Raw genomic sequence first — 16,155 nt, forward strand, 5'->3', positions numbered from 1 at the left:
GCCCTTGAATCTGCAGAGAACACCATCTCCAGTCAATGCCCATAGACTGTTCCCTAACCCCATCCATTTGAGTTACCATCCTCTGTAAAAGAAGGCAGTAGTTGTTTACCCACGTTGTCTTCAGCTGTCTGTGTTTGACCTGAAGATGCAGTGCTGGTGTTTTAAAGTGTACGTGGTGGCCACAGCAGCTTCGAGCCAAGGCTTGTCACCTCTCCAGCTCTCTCACCTCCCTCCCTCCCCAGGTGTTTGGTTGGCAGAAGAACATCTTTTAAATTCCAGTATTTTATTTAAAAAGCTAGACTTGGAAGGTTTCAAACTGGTTGTAATTAAGCATTAACAATGGGAAGGTTCCTATGGAGGTGCTGTGTCCCTGCAGTGCCTGTGCCTAAGAAGAGCCTGTGCATCCCTCCCGCGGCCAGCTGGGCTGCAGCGCAGCGTGTATAGGGTTCACTGCTCTTACCTGTGGCCTTGTGCCTCCTGACGCACTCAAGGCATGTGTGGAGGGACCCATAAAATATGTCCTGGAGTGGTTGAGTGTATTTTTAGAGTTTGTCCCAGATTATTGGCCATTGTCCCAGATTTCAGTGGTTAGGGTATAAGAATGCCCGGTGGGGCTGAGTGCTTCCTGCCTTGCTCTCAGGAAGGCTTTAATCAGGAAAAATACCCTCTCAGAGAAGGCAAATAATTAAGTTTTTGTGGCAAATACTCTACTGCCATTAGCGGGAGGTGATAAACACTCCAGACCACAGTATAAATAGAGCAAGGCAGACGCGCTAAGCTTTAAAGTGCAATATTATTGTGTTATGTGGTGCTGAGTAATGAATTGGACATCACTAGCAAGGTGGTTTTCCTTTTGTCTTTATTGGGACCAGAGGGTTTTTTTACACTATGAGTTGTCTGCCTCTGCTGCTCATTGTGGGGAAATGCTGATGTAGATCACCTGAAGGAAACATGTCCCACACACTGGCAGCTGGCAGCGTGCAAGCTGGGAGCTAATGTTGGAAGGGATCTTTTGGTGTCATCCAGTCCATCCTCCTCCCTTTGGCAGTGTTCATTCAACCTGTGTCATTCCTGGGAAATACTCATCCAACCTCTTCCTGCAGTGCTGGGCCCTGCACAGTGCTCCAGGCTCTCAGGGCATCATGAGTTTCACATGCAGAACATTTTCCCTCCTGGGTATCCTCAGCCTTTCCTGCTGCAGTTTGGTCCGTACTGAGCACGTGTGGGACAGATTGCTCCTTTTCTGTCTGCTCCAGCTTTTACCTGTTGGAAAATCGTCTCTCTTCAACCTGCCAGGGCCAAAACAGACCGACTCATTTGTCCCTTCCTCATATTTCTGGCTGCACAGCATGACCCTCACTCCATCCCTTGGGCTGCTTAGCCATATCTCAGGGGCTGAATTCCCGTGCTGAAGTCCTGGGCTCCCCATACGACCATCTCTGGCATGTGCTTCTCAGCTCCAGGGGTCTTCTCTTGGCTCAGCCCTCCCAGTTACACTGCAGGTTGTTGGCATGCTGAAGGGCTCTCTGGTGGACTCATCCAGGCAATTTCTGGCTTTCATGACCTTCCACCTTGGTCGTACAACCTCCTATCAACTGCTTCTTGCCTAGCTGCCCTGATGCCTTTTCTCAGCCTCCTTAGCTTCATAGCATAGGACACACTACATGTCATAAAAAGTGCAAAGTATAAAAACTGTTCTGTTAGGAATCCGACTACTGGTCCATCTATTTTGTAGAGAGACAGGAGTGACACATTGCCAATACAGATGCAGGTGAGTCCTGCTGCAGCCAGTCATGCCTGTGAGAGGGACCTGCTTTCCTTCCCGGCGTTCCCCGGCATTCAATTCTTGGACATTTTGGCATATTGTCAGTGACAGATCTATTCACAAGTGAGAGCAGCCAGGCCTGCAGGCTGTGGTGCCAGGGTATTGTGGGCTCCTGGATGGGCAGAGCCTCTCCATTGATTTCAGAAGAACGAGACAGAAATATTTTCATAGCCAGACTCAAGTTTTTATCTATTCATAGCTACCTTGGTGTCCCCTAAATTGGACACTTTGGCAGGAATGCTGCACTTCATGTCTTGACTTTCCTGGCCCCATATCCACCCAACCTTCTCTTGCTCCCAAAGGCCACTGATCTTGTCCTTTATTTTTGCCACCAAATGCCACTTACTTGTGCTGAAAAGCAGGATCTGGCAGCAGGGAAATTATCAATAATCAGCAAGTAACCAGCCTGTTTCCCTTTCTGTGTGGCCTATCCGTGCTGTGGGATAGTGCACAGACCCTTAATTATTCACCTGCAATAGTTTAAATGTTTGCAAGTGGCTACTAACCAGATTTGAAAAGAATTCAATAATGGAGGGAAAAGAATTAAAAAAAAACCAAGGACGGCATGGGACAGGGATGAGAATGGTGAAGGACATATGGCAGAGGTACTGGTTGGGGGTATTCCGGTGGCCTGGGTTCCAGCTCAAGCTTCTGCAGGATCTCTGATAGGCTTTGCTTTACTTATCTCTTAAGTCCTGATCAGAATGGGAACAACGGGCTTTATCCACAGAAGTAATTAAAATGTTGCACTCTCTGGCAGGGGAGTTAAAATCAATTTCTCAAATACAAGATGAAGAACAATTGGCCAGGCTGCTGCCGTGCAGAAAAAGATCCAAGGCTGTGATGCTTGCGAGTGCAGCAGAAATCCAGTGCTGCAAAAGCCCAGCGCGGGGTGCCTGTTCAGAGGGGCACGCTGCAGAAGGCATGGGACAACCTTTCTGTTCAACTTGGCGGCGGCAGGGTCTTGGCTCAAGAACAATTTCCACACCTCAGGAAAGATACAGCTCAGCTGGGAAAAGCCCAAAGAGGTGCAAAAAGAATGATGGGGGGGTGTTGAAAGCGTGCCTTTGAGGATGGGCTGTGAGCAGTGTGAGGTCTGAAGAGGGGACCAAGCTAGGACAAAACGAGTTGCCAAATACATGCAAGGCTGGTGCAAAGAGGCGTGGTGGTCCTTGTACCTTCTGCAAGTAGGGCGAGTAATGGGCTTCAGCTCCAGCAGGAAAGACGTAGATAAAAGAGCAGGAAAAACTTTCCTAGTGTATGAATAGTTCTGCACAGGGATATTCCCACAGGCTGTTGTGGAATTGTCACTGCAGGAAGGTGTTAGGCAAAGATCATGCAGGAATTGTTGAGGTATTGTTGATTGTGCTGGGGGCCTCTCAGAAGGCTTTATCCAGCTTTCTTTTCCTATTTCCTCCGGCTGCCACTGAAATCGATGGAATTCAGCACTTCAGTATTTGGGAAGACCTGCCACAGTATCAATTCCCTGTTTGCAATCACGGAGATTGCAAAAGCTATCACAAGCATATTTAGCTGATGTGCAGCTCCTAGGATTGTAGGGGTACAGAAGCAAGCTAAGAAACAGGTGTGCCTAAGCTGCAGAAGTTAGTTACTCTAGAGCATTAAAAATCCAGCCTTTGACAAGGAAATACTGCACATGAGTGGAGCTTTTACGTGTGAAATACTGCAAAGAAATCTCAGTTCTGTGTAGTGTTAGAGAGGCACAAGGAAATCTCATTAGAACCCACTGACAATGATCTGTTATAAAGGGAACAGGAGCAATTCGTGAGCTCTCAGAAAAATAAAGTGCGTGTCTGTTCTGCCCCTGTCCTCACTCTGTGGCTACCCTAGGACACAGATTTCTTGAGAGAAGGATCTGTGCCTTCTTCCTCAGTTAGCTCTTCTACATCATGTTTTATTTGCTAGGAGACTTGCATGATGGGCAGCAAACACTCTTGTTCCTATTTTAAACCTATGGAAACTGCAGTACAGAGAAATTAAATTACTTGCACATGGTCAGAGAGCAATTTTATGGCAGGGCTAGGACCAGAACCCAGCTCCCTTGCTCCCAAACCCGTGGGCCACCCTTCGGCTCTTCACAGACTCTTAATTTAATCACCTTCCAAGGAAGTCTGTTGGCCCCTTCCAAATGACTTCCACGGGAGTAATGCCAGGCATCAAATGAAGTCACTGGGAATATCAATGCAAAAGAAGCCAATATTAGTTGCAAAGAAAGAGCTGATGGAAGGGAAAAAATAGATTTTACAAAAAAAAGGAATAAGTTCTAGCGCCGGTTCCATAATATCATTCCCCCTTTAATTTGTGCCTGGTCAAAATTAAAAAAAAAAATAGATTGCTAATATTAATAGATGAAATGAATCTTGAATTTTATAATAGTGGAGGAAATGAAAGGACCAAAGTAATATTGTGTTGTTAACTGAGATTTTAATAATGATTCTGTCCTCAGTTGGTGCATTTGTTCCACAGAAAGTAAATCATTAATGAAGAGGAGGGGAAAACAGTTTTATGGTGATGGATTTTTGAAAGAAAAGTTTTAATTTTGCTTAAATTCTAGAAATTCTAAAGTATGTCTGGAGCTCAAAACTAAAAGACAAACATCTTAAGAACCAGTCCATCAAGATGAGATTTAGCCAAGTGGCGGACACTGTCTGGGGTAGGATGGAGCAATGTCCATGGCTCCTCTCTGAGAGAGCTGAGGTGAGTGGAAGAGATGGTTGGAGACGGTGTTGATGGAGAAAGGAAGGTTTGAGGGTTTGCCGTTGGTTGGTTGCATTCTCATAGCTGTTTCTAAATGGCATCGGGAAAGCAGTAAGGACATCATCCTCACCCTAAAGCAAAGGAGATCTAACTGGGCTCGTCCTGTGGTTTCTGTGGACTTTTGCAAGGTCTGCTTCCACCATGTCCTCTACAGGGCATGGGTGAACTCAAACCATTCTCAGGGCTGGAGGGTGTTTGACTTCCCAGGTAATGAAAGAGCCCACTAAGGCTAGCATGTCCAGCGGTGCCTCTTGACCTACCCACCACTATCTTCAGCCACCTCCAAGGAGTCCCAATAAAAGGGCTCCCTGGATCAGCAGCCCATTTCACACCAAGCCCCCTGATTCAAAATGTTGAACATGGGGAGGATCACAGTCTCAGTGCAGTGGAGAAGAAAAGCATCTCTTTAGCTGGGATTTGGTGCCTAAGAAAAAGCAAACAAGGCACATACGTGCCTGCGTGTGCATGAAAGAGATGGGGGAAAAGACAGAATTCCCCTCATTCCTTAATGAGCACAGCACCCCAACAATGAATGTGGAAATCTGCAAATTGAACGACATACTGTATTTAAATTATCAAATCAATAAAGAGACATAAACATTAAACAACATTATATGAGAGCCTGGAGTGTCACCACAAAAATTAAGACTATGTAATTAAAAGTACAATGCAATTTATTTTTATATCGTTCTTCATTGAAATCAACAAATCTTACTACTTACCCAAAAATGTAAAGTAGGCTGCAAACTAATTCAAAAAATGAAGACAAAGTGGCTATTGAAAAACCTATGTTTCTTGGTCCCTTAGATCTGGCAGCAGTCATGATTTAATATTTTAACTACTATAATAGGTTATACTGCAGAAGAAAAGTGCATTAATTACTATGGGAAACCTAAAAAAAAAAAATCTAATTAAGAAGAATAAAATCATTCTTATTGACGGGGAAAAATAAAACTATGTAGAGGGAAATGAAGGATGAAAAAGCTGAAGACACACCAATATTAATAAATGCGGTCTGTGCAGCGTAGAAAACACACTTCTGTAGTTGCTGGGGGGTGTGGATTTGGATCTGGCTGGAGATGACAGTTTGCCGTGGCCAAACCTCTTCTCCAGGATCTCACCCACTGGAAGCACCTTCTAATTAGGTGCAGCAGAGGGAGGTGAGGCTGCTCTGGATTCAGCTCAACATGCCCGTGCAGGGCCGGCCCCACTGGCTGTGTCTGAAACAACAGACCAAGAGCATCAGATCACATTGTGTTTCTGGATATAGTATGGGTAATTAAATAATGATCTCAGTAGTTGCCATCCTTCCTGAAATGTCACAGGAGGTGTGTGTAAGGAAGCAGTCCTGTGTCCCAAACCGTGCAATACGTCATGCCTGGGGACACCATAGGGATGAATCACCGTGGGCAGGTGCGAATCTGCCTTTCAACTAGCCACAGCCCTTTAAAGTAACTTAAAAGGAACTTTTCTGTGTTAAATATCCACCGCGTTCTTTGCTCAGCCCCAGCTAAGGTGATCTTTTGAATTTATCCCCGTTGTAAGGGAGCACCTGCACCCCCATCGTGAACCTTCATGGGATCCCCAGGGATGCAGGGCTGCTTTGGGAGCAGGTGCATCTTTTAACAGCCAGAAACAGCAGCCAAAAATGTTAGGAGGTGTTTGGCTATGTTTTCCAGATGTGAAACTAGATGGGACCATGTGTGGTTTTGCCATTGCTGGGACTGTATTCTAGGGCTCTGATTTTGAGCTTTCATCCCGATTTGGAATAAGAGTGTGTTTATTTCATGATCTTGAGTATTCTTGTGATGGGAAAACTGATTTTCTGCCCAGCTTTACAGCCCTCATTCCTAAAGATCCCACCAATGTCAAAATGTCTGTGGAAGTTAAGAAGAAAGGAGAGGATGCCGTAGGGTCAACAGCTACACTAAGTGTTTAAACAAATACATGCAGTTTAATTACTTCAGCTGGTATTAGCAGTATTAATGTCTTTTCAAGCCAGAAGTTATCCTTTGATCACTTATATTTACTTCACATATGAAATGGACTACACAAATTTGGCCAGTTACCTTGTACTGAATCCAGTAACTTGTACATCATTAACATCTCCACATATGAAAAATTAGTAGTATAAATTTTGCACAGCCTTTCCAGGATTACAAATCTTCATCAAAGGCAAGAGGAACTGTCTGAGGAATAAGGACTTCAAGATTCAATGAGTGCATACCATGCCAGAGAAGAAGAAACTAAGCAAAATTGTTGCAATAAAGGATGCTGTTAGGGATACGTGCTTGCACAGAAAGCCAGCAAAAGGGCACTGCAGCACCTCAGCTGTATTTTGGTGGCATTACTGACACCCGGAGCTGCACAGCTTTTTGCTCAAAGGTAAGCTCATTCTCCTTTCCCACCTGTACCCACAGGAAACAAGGTTGCAAAGCAGTAAGCATAAGCAGGGGTTGGTTTGAAGGGGTTTTGATTGACTGGGGGTTACTTTGCAGCACAGAAACATCCTAGCAGTAGTGCCTTTTGATTAGCAAAGAATTTTTCTGTTGAACCTTGCAAAACACACAAGGATTACTGCTGGAAAGTATCACATAGACCATGTGTAAGTATCTGCACAAGGGTTGCAGAAACAGCCTTTAGTTATAGAACACAGAAACAAGCAAAGATTAAAATCATCCTTTGAGAGAAAGATAGAAGGGGGTTTATGTGGTAGCGGCTGAAGGCCATTGCATGGGGATGTGCCATAGTGTACATGCTCTGCTAATCCAGGATCTATAGACATAAGAATTTTGTATAGCCTAGCCTGAGCTAGCTGCACAACCAGACACCCAGGGCTGATGCAATCCCAGTGTGCAGCTCACGTACCGCATTTTGCATCATGTGGCTGTGACTCATGAATGGAACTGGGGGTTGGGGTCTAGGGACACATGAGAGGACCTGGGGCTGTGAGCTGTTTGTCAGGTCTAGAACATTTTTAGCTACCTGAGTGTGGGACTGCCGGTTTGCCCTCAACCCAGCCGTAACTCCCTTTGCACTGCGGGATACAGAGCAAGTTGCACCAGCAAATGCCTGAGATGCACAGAGAGCATCAGGGCAGGGGGAGGTTGCGAGGGCAGTGGTGGGATTAGACTCGCCTCATTTCAAATATTTGCAGTGTAGGCTCTGAAATGCGAGCTGTCATACTGGGCTTTCCAGGCAGCAGGAAGAAATAATTATTTTTATTATGCAATTCGTCTGCTCTGTGTTAACTGTCTACTTTAGGAAGAGATGAATCACCGTAGATTCCATCGACTGTATTGACTGACTCTCCATTGAATAGCAAGGGAGCCATGGGTGACTAGCTCAAGTGCAGATTTCTGCTTCAGTTGGGTGAATCTACCAAATGCTTCGTGCCCATAGTGTAAGACTTTGTGCTCTGAGCAGCTCAGACTGTGGCATTTCAGTCAATAACTTCTGCAGAAGCACAGTATTTTTGGAGAAGTGACACCCATCAGGAGAAGTTTGCAATGTAAGTAGACAAAAAAATAGCAGGTGGGAAACAGAGGTGCCCCATGAGCAGTAGGAGGTAAGTTCTGTGCTTCCAGCTCCTGCACCATGTCCCTCAAACCCCATGTCTTTTTTATAGCAGGTTCCCATGTCTTCACAGAAGGATTAGTTCATGTGTGAACTAGTCGTACTGACAATTAGGTCAGGATGATTGCTGTCATCTCTCTCCTGCCAAACTGAAAGGGTCCTGTTGAAGCCATGTCTCATCCCACTGTGCTATTGCTGCACCTTAGCCTCAGCGCATCAGCCACTTCTGAGGGAGTCTTGGGTCATCAGGAAAGAAACTGGCTGGGTCATCAGGAAAGCGTACACTTGAAAGAGAAAAAAACCCCATCAGTCTGTAGGAGGGTATGCCATTGAAAGCAAAAACCAGCCTACACGTGTAAAAGCGGCAGCCTCTACAGTGTGGTGTACGTCCAGACACTTAGCCTGTTGTTTCAGGAACCATCTCCCTTCGGCTGTGATCACTCTCAACTGTTTGCAGTCTGTGTGCGGTGACGTGCATGGAATATTACTATGAAAAAGTGCGTTCTTGTTAATAGGTATAGTTTAGGATGATTGTTAGCAGAGCATAAGGCCTTATTGATTGAAAGTGGCATATGGCAAGGATATATAATGATTCACTTTGGCTGCTAGTTTGAAATCCTATTCACGGGTGAAAAAAAACCCCACTCTCCTTTGCAGTCAGGCTTCATTCTTTCTGCAGTGTGTTTTTCAACCCGGGCCATTTTACAAGTGATCCATAGGAGAGATTTCCTGCTCTCCTGGGTGTGTGCTCGAAGCTCTTTTCAGTCCTGCAAGGGCAGGTCACAAGAACAAAAGCTAAAGTTATCATATGCCTCCCTTTGAGGGAAAGGTTGGTTGTCTTGCAGCTCTCTCCTCTAAAAGTCTTTTTCAGGGATTTAGTGTTTATGAAAGGTGGTGGACTTGAAAACCTGATGTGTGGTAAATGCCAGGGAGAGGTACAGCCCAAACGATCCCTGTTTTCCAGCAGCACTCCTTGGTGCCCAGTGGGAGAGCATGCAAATTCCCACCTGTGGCAACAGCCTCATGGAAATGGGTTTGACATTTTTACTAATTGCATTTGTGAAAGACGAAGCTGCCGGTGCTCCGGCAAGCTGGAGTAAAGGTGAGCACTTCTCTGGATCCCGCTTCTCTTCACCAGGGGGAAAAAACGCATGTTCCTACATGGCGTTAGCAAATGCAGAGCAATTAACCTGAGGTGAAATCCCAGTGAAGGCAAAGCAGCCAAAGTATTAATACACATGAACTGAAAGAGATAAGCCCTGAGGACCTCATCTGTCTTCCCTGTCTGTTAGCAGGTCCAAGTGAAGCTTGAGTTGTCTCACCTGGTTTGCCGTGCATACACCTTGCGGCTGGGTAAGGTGGAACCTTGTGAATCCTGAATGCCGCGCCCCCCCCCTCACCCCCACCACATCACTGGTACTTCTGAGGGATGTGTTGAACCTCAGGAGAGGTGTCCTGAAGGATGACAGCTTGGAGTGACACTTCCCTGGTGCTCAATAGCAAATATTTCTGCACCTGATGCTAATAGGGACCCCAGCAGCCACTCCGCCACCGCTGCCACAAGGGCAGAGCAGGGAAGGGGTTTGCTGCATTGGCTGAACAGTGGAAATGGAAAAAGGTGATCCCAGCGACCCCTCAGAGCAATCTTGCAACCTCCACCATACAGAGAAAGCCTGTGGGGGCTGGTCCTAACCACCAGTGGATCAGCTCATCTGAGAAGATAACTGATGGAGGGCGAGAGTGTGATACCTGCCCATTTCTGTAGCCCTGCAAACCTCCCTGACCTTTATCTGGCTGGTTTAATAGCATGATGTTCAGTGATATCTGGACACTTTTCTTGGCAACAGCACCATGCATGATTCAAGTGGCATTCACCTCACTGCTGGATGCACAGCCCTTGTGTTTTCCCACCAGAAATTAAAGAACGGAGCCTTCATATATGTCTCTTCTGGGAAGCGATGCTTTCTAGGAATTGCTTACAAAGAATTAAGTAACCCATTTGATTGTCATCCAGAAGCCCTGGGCTTGCTACATGATCTTGGATGATTCTTTTTAACAGGGAGATACTTCTTCAAGATGGTCTCAAGGTTTTGCCTGTGGTAGGCAAAACAGAGCTCCCTTGAATAAAGTAATTCTGAACAAGAAAATAAACTGAATGCCTTTCATTATACCTGTCACCAGTTTATTTACTCCATGGCCTCTTTCTGCCATAAAAGTCTTGAATGATTTCAGCATACTAAAACATCTGCACTCATTTTCAGAAAATAACAACTGCCAATGTATGAACTCACTATTTTCTCAGAACGCCTATTGTTCAGTGTCCGACCCTTATTGTTTCTCATCTCCTGTGAGCGGTTTACAATAAAATCCACTTTATTTACAGTAGAAAGCAAAATATGTCAGAGCAAGACAATCGACTAGAAGCCTTCAGTCAATAACAGCTTTTTTTTTGTGCATGCTAAAATGTAGTCATTTCTTGCCTTCATTGAAATTGGTGGCAAAATTCCCAATTGGAGGTGTCTGTTCAGTCCTGTGCCAGATCCTGGGCTCCTGCTAAGCGTAAGCTGGTATGCCTTACCATGCACCTTCTAAAACTGGATGCAGTATGTGCAGGCTATCTTTTCATGGGCTCCATAAGCCATCCTGCAGTGAGCACTCACAATTTAAGACCTTGTATCAGGACAACACTTGAGCATCGCTCAACTGGTTTGCTGATTAGGAACCTTTGTATGAGATTGAACCGTTGACAGGTGAATCATCTCTGTCCCACACTGTCTCAGTCTTTACTCTTGGTTTGTGGCCAACAACAGCTCCCACTGAAGGCCTTTCTTATACACTTTTCCAGCAAACACTTTGCATGGGGTCATCACATCTCGGAGATAAACACTGAAAAGCTGAAGCGTGCTATTAAGCTTCTTAAAACATTAGAAAGACAATCATTTTGACAGAATAGATGTTAATCACACTTATATAAAAGATTTTCATCTTCAAAGCATTTAACCAACATTAATTACATGTAATTGGCTTTTCCAGGTACGTCATGAAAAATGCACCTTTCATGTCACTTGTGGCTCCTATCTTACCCAGGGTTCCTGAGAGAAAGCTGTGCCTCCTCAGTGCAGCACAGCTTCCCGAAGCCACCCTAGGCCTCATCTTGCACATCACAAAGGGCAACATTTGAAACAGCAGTTGCACAGAACGCAGACACCTCAGCTGAACGGAGAGATCTGCGAAAAAAATCATGCCATCCCACTCGGGTGCCGGCAAAGTCATAAGTGTCTCCATTTCCCTGGCAAAAGCTTCCAAGGAGACTCTTTGAAGTTTTGCTGTACCCTGTCTTCACCAAGCCCATGAAGGTCCCGTACCCACACTCTGGTGTCTGCAAACACTGCTTCTTGCCCAAAATGCCCGGGGTGCCCTAGCCGGCGGGTAAGGTGCTCTCTGGACTCCAGCAGCACTGCATTTGAAAGGGTACAGGGAAAAGAGAAGGGATGATATTTTCCATACTAACCTTGTCTTCAAGCACTTGCCCAAGAAGTTGAAAATCTGGATCAATTCCCTTCACTCTGAGGGGGTCTGAAACTCCAATGTGCCACCACCCTGTCATGCTTTTCCTGCCTGAATTTTTCATTGAAACAACTGCTACACTCAGCCACAAGCAATTTGAAAAAGTTAAGATTTTTATTCCAATTTACAGTGTGTGTGAGACAAAAAAAAAAAAAAAAAAGGATTTCTTGCTCAGTGAACTGTCAGGATTCAGCTAGGAAATACGAGTTCCACGTGTCCTTGGAAAAACTTGCTAGTATTCAGGTTCCCTAGGGCTCAGGGCTGAAAGGAAAGGATTTTGGAAGCATTAGTCACCAAAGAAAAGTAAAGTCCACCAAAAGGATAAAGAAAAATTCCAAGAAAAGTAAAAAAAAAAAATAATTGTAAACAGGGACTAGATCATGGGGAACTTTTCCTGGAGATGAGTACTGGATAGAGGATAAGGTTCACAGCAGGTAGGAAACGAAACCCAAGCACTCTGTGATCAACAGCACCACCTCGGATAGAGCCATAGGACCTTGCCTATCGATCAGAGATCGGTGAAGGTCCTGACAGGTGTCTTCACTCTGGTTCTTTCAGAAGGCAACATGGAAGGTGGTATTATGCTTGTTTTCTTGTTTTCATATTGAATGTAGCATCGTTTGCAAGCTGTTTATCCCTTTTCATACACGTAGCTAATAGAGCTAAAAAATGTGCTGTTAGTTCAATGGCTCGTAAATGGATGAAAGCTCCACCTGGCACTGCTGCATTGCGTTGAGGTAAATAAAGCTGCTTTCCCCAAAGCCCAGGATTTTCATAACTTTTATTCTTAGCCCTAGACGGCTGCAAAGGCCAGAGGCTGGGTTTCCCATGGAGTTGTTTGGGTGTGGGATAATAAATTGCCAACCTCTTGAACTGTCCTGCATGTCCTTCATTAGCATGCATTAGAGAGAGGGAGACCTGCATGGTACCGTCAGGATGAGCAGGAAAATGGTCCTGCTGTGCAAAAGAGAATTCAAGGAGCCCAGGGACCTAACCCCAAATTATAGGGAGGCAGGTTTTTAGAAAAGCATTTAAGTGGAAGGTTCCAGTGCAAGCCATAATTGTGCTCGTAAATCATCAAGATCCTTTAAAAATCCCACACAGTGTCACCTGCCCTCAGTAGCTACAGTGGCTGTTTATTTTGCAGACACCTTCACAATTGTGTTCTCAAGATTATAATTCAGTTAGTGGCAACACAGTTGTGAAAGGCTACCCGCACCCTTGAAGTAAATGGTTAAGTGCTTTGTTGGTTCAGAGCTAGAAGACTCTCCACCTTGCAGGACTGAGCCCTGTAATCTATTCGTATTTCCTTTTCAACTTCTGCAAGTAACCCCAAACAGGCTGGGAACACTAAGTGCAAAGTTACGGGAGATGACTGTGGCAATTTCTGAATGACAAGAGCGTTTAAAAGAAATGTCAAGAGTCTGTGGGCTGCAAGCTTTTATGTTTCAAGGAGAAACAAGAAGAAAGGAGGGACAATAAATCAAATGCAACAGTTTTAACCTCTTGAAAGCCATGTTCCCGACACAGCGCGGGCCACAGTCCTTTGATCAGATCCATTATTTTCTGCAAAGCGATGGAAGCAGCAGGGTGGGCTCCTCCATGCATGCCCAGGGGCCGTGTATACTACACTTTGCTTGACATGTGCTATGCATTTATGGGTTAACTTCAAACATGAGCTGATTTATAATTTTTAATCAAAAAAGGATTATAACCTAATAAATCCTAATAACATATTCTGTCTGGAGGTTATGTGATGTAGTCATATAATATATACTGGTAGCCTTGCTCTCCTGAGCCTGGAAGATGGGGTGAAGTTTTTTGCTTGTCAGTAAGCTGTTCTTTGGAAATGTTTAAAGGGATCAAGACCCTCTAAGCACCATGATGTGAATGGCCATCCCCTTGGATAGAGCCTTTCCTGCTATCACAGGTTTTGAAGTACCTAGGCAGAAACACACTCAGAATCTTGCAGCATCCCTGTGTGCTACGTATCTTTTCTCTCACTTTCAAAGGATGGGTGTTGCTGGTTAAGGGCTAATTATTGGTAGTTAGCTAGTTGAATCTAAGCGTTAAACATACCAAACACACCACTGATGATAGTCAGAGCCCCAAGGAGCCCTCAACAACAAACTGCTAGAGGCTAAGGGTTGGTTTGTAAGGGCCCATCATTTTCTGAAGTTAAAAAATTATGACCACACAAAGGAAGACTTAACTCTCTCTATTGGATTTCCTGGATTTTGGTTCTCCCGCCCAGATAGACAGGTATTGTCATGGGGAATCTGCAAGTAAGCCAGACCTGACAATTATCAAAGAGGATTTCTGAGCCTTCTGTTCCCAAAGAATGATCATCTTCCCTCCAATCCATACTCTGCCTCCCAGAAAAAGGCTGTCCTGGAAGAACATTTACTTCCCAGGAGACCTAATTAACATTACAAGACTAATGGCAGCTAAGTGTAAAGAATTTTTAAAAAGTTCTTTGAATGCAGTGCCATTTTTAAAGCTTCTCCTCCCTGCCCTTTCTTTCCACACAATAGCTAAAACACCGCAGTGGGGATGTGGTAGGGGTCAAGAAATCCAAGGTATTTTCAAGTTTTAACTATCTTGCTGCTACCTCATGTTTCCCTACTATGTTTGCACCCATCTGGGTTTTTTGGCCTCCCTCTATAGTTGCTTCCTAGCCAGGAATGTTCTCTTGGTACGTATGCACGGGCATGGCATGAGGAGCCTCGGAGGGCGGTCGATGAGCAAGACCTCAACAGAGACTCCTGGTCTTGCCACATCTTTATCACTGCTGGAGAATAATGCAAATGGGAGCCTGACCCAAGCCATAGCAATCTCAAACGGAGTTTGGAGCTATTCCTTTATGTCTTGATTTACTAATTATGGAAAGATTTTCAAACCAGTCAGAGACGGTAGTTGTTCAGGATCAACGAAGTCTACATCAGTACAATAGCTCTCACTCAGGTGTTGAGAGTGTGGAGAGGACATTTCTCAGAGGTGATCCACTTACAACTCTGGTTTGGAAAATTCTTTCAGGACAGCTATGATCTTGGAGATCATGGAAAAGGCAACTCTTCAGGCTTTTTTTCTACTAGGCTACAGTTAAAACCCCTGGTTTCTGCAGGGCTCGGATAAAACAAGCCTGGGCTGACAAACCTCAGTTGCAACCTTGTGTAATATTAACAGTGCTTTGTAATAGGTCTTGGATATGGAAATTCATACACTTCTGTCTTCATCGATTGCTTTTCAAAGCATCCTAAAATACTGCTCCTTCCACCAGTGCTTGTGAAAAGAATGTTTTCTCTCTCTCCCTGGCTCAGAGGAAACAGTTGCCTTTAATTCTTATTGTGCTAGCATTGACTGTATTACTATTAATAAAAGCATCTGTCCAGTATTTCCAAACTCCTCTTTTGGGAAATAATAGCTGTGCTTTCACAATCTCATTGAAATTCAGGATGCAAAGGGGTGTCTGTCTCCCCACCTAGGCCCAGACACCCTCACCATTTCTTTCCTTCCACAGTTCAAAAACATCTTCTGCTCTTCATTTCTCAACTTGTCAGAGCATTAAGGCTCTGCTATAGAGCAGTAAACGCAGCTAGCACGCTGTTCTGAACAGCCCGGTGAGCCAACCAGGCTGCTCACAGACGACGACATTAGATCCCAATGCCTTTCCTGGGAGAGAGGGATGACTGTGCAAACAAACAAAAGCTCAGCCAGATTCTCAAAAGAGAGAGTTTTCTGAAACCAGAGTGAGATTTATCCAAAGCCCTGCCACCACCCACTGCTCAGATTTCCAAGAACAGGACTTGTTGGACCTGACAGAACCCACCCAAAATTCCTCCAATTAAAAAATCATTGTAATTAAAAAAAAAAAAAAAATCCCAGTTGTAAGCAAAGTTCAACTACAAAACAACGAAATGAAAAGCAGAGAAATGTGCCTGATTCAGATGAAACACTACAAACACGGAGCAGCCTCACTCACCGCAGCCATCCCCCTTCACCAGCACCTTTCCGGAACAAAAAATTGGAGTTTGGAGCACAAGTAATTCACAGATTGAAGTCAGCTTTTAATTCTGCTTAGCTCTTAGCACAACTTGACCCTAACCCTGATCCAAAAGAATGGATGTTGCTAATAGATGCATTCAACAGGCAGCTTCCTAATCTTCTTCTTTCCCTCCAGCCAGTCTTTGCTCTATCTGCAGCATCAGACTGTGACCTTAATAGGTACTTGCTAGGTCTATCTATTACAACCACAATCTTTGCCAAACCTGGAGGCTTTCAAGCCTAAAATGGTGAGCTGCCACAGTTTGGATTAAAGACACCAAAGGCTGTCTGGATGGAGCTGCAATAGATCTTTCCTCTGAGAATGAGATAGCAAGAGAATCATACAACACACACCTATGGCTTAT

The sequence above is a fragment of the Falco cherrug genome, chromosome 4 (genome assembly GCF_023634085.1).
Source record: "Falco cherrug isolate bFalChe1 chromosome 4, bFalChe1.pri, whole genome shotgun sequence".
Lineage (NCBI taxonomy): Eukaryota > Metazoa > Chordata > Aves > Falconiformes > Falconidae > Falco > Falco cherrug.